Consider the following 5808-nt stretch of genomic DNA (forward strand, 5'->3'; position numbering starts at 1 on the left):
CCACGGGCCCCCTCCAGTTTCACAACTTTGCCACCCAGAAACTGGAGGAGCAGCATGTCACATTCTGCGTTAGTAGCTTACAACCCAATGGTCTCAAAATGGGCTTAAACAGTTTCAAAATCTCCCCACCCCCAGCCTCATCCCATGACCAACCCTCCCTCTCATCTCTGCCTCCTTGACCTGACACAACCTGTCCATGTTCTCTCCCACCTATCTGCACCTCCCACCTCACTGACCAATCCCCACCACTGCCCACCTGCTCTCACCTATCATCATCCCACCTCCCTTCCCCAGCCCCAGCCCTCCCCGCTCTGTTTATTTCCCAGCTCCCTTCCCCCTCACCCGCTTCTGAAGAAGGGTCAACCTTCCTGCTCCTCTGATGCTGCCAGGCCTGCTGTGCTTCCCCAGCTCCGCACTGTTATTTATGGCTGCCAAGACCTGGTTTATTAAGCCCCAGGTCTGTCACTCAAACCCCTCTGTCTTTCCAAATCCCAGTACATCCAGCATGTTCCCAGCTCTCACTACCTGCAATAACCCCCCCAACCCCGCCCTCCCCCCGCTCTCTGCCCTGCCACCTGGTACAGAGTAAACCAAGAGGCTTCCTTGTCAGATTAAAGGGGAAAGCGGGGTGGGAGGAGGTGTGAGAGAAAGCAGCAACTCAAAATTTCAGTCTAACGACTCCTGCCTGACCCTCCGCACCCCCCTCACACATTCACTCTGTGTCTCTCACACTCATTCATGCATGAGCACACACTCACACAGACGCACACACACATACATACACACACGCACACACACAAATTGGCCGCAGACCTGATATACATAGAGAGATAAACCAGCTACATCACCCTTTTATTCACTCAGAGATAATAAGAACTGTCGATGCTGGGGTCAGAAATAACACGGAGTGGAGCTGGAGGAGCACAGCATGTCAGGCAGCATCAGAGGATTTGTCCCACTTTCTCAATGAAACTTCACCAGAAAAAGCTGGGATTTATCTGATTGACAGAAACTGCGTTAAAGATGGTTGAACTCAGGGCAGTGTCAATTCATGCACAAATTTTGTATCTGTGGGCTGTATTTCTGTCTGGCTGTGTGTTTGTATGTATGTGCCAGATGTTTCTTATGCGGGTTTATATTTCTGTGCATCTGTCTATGTGTCAGTGAGTCTGCATGCATGCATTTGTCTGTGTGTATATGTGTGTCAGTATGTCTGCATTTCTATGTTTCTATGTGCATAGGTGGGTCAGTGTGACTGTCTCTGTGTTTGTTAGTTTGTCTGTGTGTGTGTGTCATTGAGTATGTATGCGTGTGGATCAGTGTATCTGCATGTGACTATCTTTCTATATGTGTATGTGTGTGCCTCTGGATATTTGTCTCTGTGTATCTGCAAGCTTGTGTTGCCGTGTGTTTGTCTGTGTGTGCCAGTATCTGTCTGCATGTGTATGTCTCTCTGTGTATATGTGTGTCAGTGTGCCTGTGTGTGTCTATGCCAGCATGGCTGTTTGTGTATGTGTTTCTGTGGGTCTGTATGTGTGTGTTTCTGTTTATCAGGGTGTGTGTCAGTATCTGCTTTTATGTCTCTCTCTCTATCTGTATGTCTCTGTGTCTATGTATATATGTGTGTGTGTAGCAATGTATCTGTGTGTGTCTCTGTCTCTGTGTGTATGCATGTGTATCACTTTGTCACTCTTTGATTGAGTGAGTGAGTGTGTGTGTATGTGTGTGTTAGTTTATACGGGTTTGTGTATCCTATATTTGTGTGCGTCTCAGTGCAGCAGGCTGTCTGTTGTTTTGGGATGTATCATTTGAAAATAGGGCTAGCCACCATCCCACTGTCTCTCAGTCTGTACCTCTTGTGTTTAAAGTGATACAACGGTCATGTTGATGTGTGTGCATACGTGTGTCTCTGTGTGTTTGTGTCTGTATGCTTATCTTTATCTTCGGTGGGACTTAGTGGACGGAAGTTGAAGTGAATGAATGAATGAAGTAATTAATTAAAAAGTGATGAATCAAAGTCTCACCCTCCCTCTCGTGTTTAAAGTGATACAATATCACCCTCTGGCGGACGCCTCTACACAAGTGGCAGAATTTTTTTTGGAGAAATCAACGGGGCCTGTGAATCCTGTTGTAGAGATAGTAGGAACTGCTGATGTCGGAAAACCTGAGGTAACACGATGTGAAGCCGATGAACGCAGCAGGTCAAGCAGCACCAGCGGAGAGGGAAAACTTGACATTTCGGGTCGGGACACTTCTTCAGAAATGGGGGAGGGGAAATTGATTCTGAAATAAATAGGGAGACGGGGGAAGCAGATAGAAGATGGATACAAGAGGTTGCAGTGGGTGAGGGATGAACTGAGTTTTTTTTTCGAGGGACGAGGGTAACATCTTTAAGGAAGGCATCCTAGTTTGCAGTTGTTTCGTGCTTTAAACAATGTCTTTGTACACACAGAGCAGTCTTGGCCGATCGATGTTGCCCCTTAAATATGAGCAGAAGGAGAGATGAACAAGCCCACTGCTGGTCTCATACCCTTCACTTGTGAATACTTTTCCCAATTAGGATCTGAGAGAGTAGATTACAAAACAATACAAATTGCCGAAAGTGCAATAAAATTAACCATGTCTTCTTACAAAACGGCTCACGTAAACGTGTCTAGATACAGTTGCAGAAGAAAGACTCTATTTAATGTGTATAATGTCAGGAAAACTGTCCAAAGTCAAAACATTTCCACATTTGCCGAGGGAACACATACATTTCTGAACATGAGCATGTTTTACTCTGAGGAGCTTCAGCATAATTAGAATCCTCTCTACACCAGCACAGCGTGAATCTGTGTGTGTGCGCCTGCGTCTGTTGACGCTGCCGTGAGCTGCTCGCTCCCTCTGACTGAACCCGTGATGGTTTTCACGCGCTACCTTCCCCTCTGTATTAGCGTGCGGCGGCCAGCAGAGGGAACCAATGCATTACTTTGAACAAAAGGGAGCAATTGAGAAGGAGCAGTCAACTTCTACTTTCTCTCTCCAACTGGTTCCATCCCTTTCTCCCTCTCTGTATCAGCGTTTGTATGTGTGCGTATGTGTGTCAGTGTCTGTATGCAGATGTTTGTCTCAGTGTGTGTCTCTGTGTCTGTGTGCTTCTGTCTCAATGTGTGTCTGTAATGGCTGTGTCTTTGTGCCTGTGGCTCTTTCCAGTGGGCTATCTGTTGTTTTGGGGGTGAATCCATTGAAACGGGGTTACCTCCCTTCCCTGCTTTCTCTCTGTCTGTCCCTCTTGAGTCTCAAATGATACAATGGTCACGTTGACATATGTCTGCATATGTGTTTGTATCTGTGTTTTTTTTCCTGGTTGCAATCGGACTCACTGGGGATCCAGGTTCAAATCCTGCCACAGCAGATGGTCACATTTGAATTGGAGAAGATACCTCGAATTAAGAATCTAATGATGACTATGTTGAGGTTGGATGGCTCACCGAGCTGGTTTGTTGTTCTGCAGACGTTTCGTTACCATGCTTGGTAACATCCTCAGTGCAGCTTCTGATGAAGTGTCGGTGTGTTTTCCCACCCGGTTTTTAAACTCTTGGGTCTGTTCCGATGGATTGCCTCACTTCCGGGTTTCCTCCATCGTGGAATGTATATGGGGTTGAGTTAATGTGTTTGTTAATAGCCTGCTTCGTGCAGTGCCATGCTTCCAGGAATTCTCGTCTTTGCCTGCCCCAGGATCTTGGTGTTGTCCCAGCTGAAGTGGCGGTTCTACTTGTCCATGTGGATTGAGATGAGTGAGCATTGTTCGTGTCTTTTTGTAGCCAGTTGTTCAATGATAATGGATATCCAAAGAACTGGGTCAGGAGATGCCTACAGGAACAGCATCAGAAAGATTCTACACGCCCCCGACACACTCATCACACTACCCTACATCAGGAACACGTCAGAACTCACCACAAGACATCTAAGGCCACTGGGCATCAGGGTGGCACACAAACCCACATCAAACCTACAAGTGACCACCCGAACTAAAGACCTACTCCCCACCATGGACAGGACCAATGTCATCTACAAAATCCCCTGCAGAGTCTGTGAGAAACACTACGTTGGACAAACGGGAAGGAAACTAGCAACAGTAAGAGAACACCAACCCTAACCCTGACTTAATCATTCAGCAGGATGTGAAATGCTGGTAACTCAGGCACGAGAGCTTTCACATCTTGAACGAAAAGCAATTGCATGCTGTGAGTATCACCGTGACATCTCTGATCATATTTTACATTCAGAAACTGCCTTTTGTGAAACTCTAAATAAGCACCGTTGAATTTTGTAAATTTTACTCAGTTGCTGTTCCTTGTCTGCCACTCCGGTTTCCAAATCAGCTGGCTGTCACCTGAAATTAGTTCATGTCCAGGATTGGAAAGCTGCACAGAGAAACGTTGGGGTAAGGAGAAAGGCAAGCAAGATGGCAGCTCGTAGCTGCACCGAGGTTCGAATAGCCTCCCAATGTGATTTGTCGTTCTTGAATTCTAATGCTGGCTCAGTTTTTCAGGCAGAGGGTTATCTTTCAGCCACTTACACTGCAAAACTGGTGTGTAAGTCTAAGTATGCTGCACGGTGTGAACTGGTGCACGATCTGCTCAGCTTGGTGCATTTCCCCAGTAGCCCGGTGGTTTTCACATTATGTGTTGACGCCAGAGTTGTTCAGTTTCGAACAAAGGGTGAAATCATTCACCATCGTGAAAGTCTAAATTCCAGAAATGCCGTGCGGTTCATATTTTCTTTATCCAAGCATAACTGTATACACTTTCTCCCAGGCACATTACATTTGTTGCCTAATTGAGTGTCACAAGGTGCTCTCAGCTTTCTGTTGATTTTTGATTTGATCGAGCTGTTGTCAGCATCTTGTGGGAAAAGAACGTTTTAGTTAGGCACTGCCCGGCAGCTAAGAAAATGGATGAACAAGACAGGGATCCTTGAAGTCTTTCCTTGTGCCTTTGCTTTTGTTGTTTTGCAGTAACAACATCAGAAAGAATCATATTTGTCCCTCCTGTATGGGTGGTAGTGTGGCCGAGCGGTCTAAGGCGCTGGAGTCAGGTTCCAGTCTCCTCGGAGGCGTGGGTTCGAATCCCACCGCTGCCATTATGGTTGGCTGTTCTGCTGAAGCTGGGTAGGGAAGACCTGTGTTTCAGTTGAAAGTAACAGAAGGCAAGGTTTTGTTTCTAATCAATGCACAATGCAGGTGAGCACAGAACATCTGCTCCTCATTTTCATCGCGTTACAGGATCAGTTTCATTATGGAAATGGAGAGAGCAGACAACCTTCGGTCTACCTCGCCAATATCGACCAGATATCCTAAATTAACGCAGCTCCATTTGCCAGCATTTGGTCAATATCCCTCTAAACCCTCCCGATTCACACACACATTTGGATCCCTTGGAAATGTTGTAATTTTACCAGGCTCCACCAATTCATCTGGCAGTTTAATGCATACATGCACCACTTTCTGGGCAAGAAAAAATGGCCCTCAGGTCGCTTTTAAATTGCTGCCCCTGACTTTAATTGTACACCCTCCAGGTTTTGACTCGCCCACCGTGTGATAAAGACCTTGACTACTCATCCTGTCTATATGCCTGATGCTTTTATAAACTTCCGCCAGGTCGTCCCTCAGCCCCCGACCCTCCAGGGAAAACTGCCCCAACCTATTCAGCATCGCCGTACGGTCCGAAACCTGCAACCCCGGCAACGTCCATGTGAATATTTTCTGGGCAGGTTTACATGATATCTTTTATTTTTCAATAGTGCCAATAATGCTGGACTACTTTG

General features: G+C 46.4%; 1 non-coding gene across 1 annotated transcript; it reads left to right on the plus strand.

Annotated features, from left to right (window-relative positions):
• The first annotated feature begins 5042 nt into the window (after nucleotides 1–5042).
• Nucleotides 5043–5124, plus strand: trnal-cag (transfer RNA leucine (anticodon CAG)). The gene has a single exon. It is a non-coding gene; the product is annotated as a tRNA-Leu (tRNA).
• Nucleotides 5125–5808: the final 684 nt, after the last annotated feature.

This window comes from Stegostoma tigrinum, unplaced genomic scaffold (assembly GCF_030684315.1).
Source record: "Stegostoma tigrinum isolate sSteTig4 unplaced genomic scaffold, sSteTig4.hap1 scaffold_94, whole genome shotgun sequence".
Classification (NCBI taxonomy): Eukaryota; Metazoa; Chordata; class Chondrichthyes; order Orectolobiformes; family Stegostomatidae; genus Stegostoma; species Stegostoma tigrinum.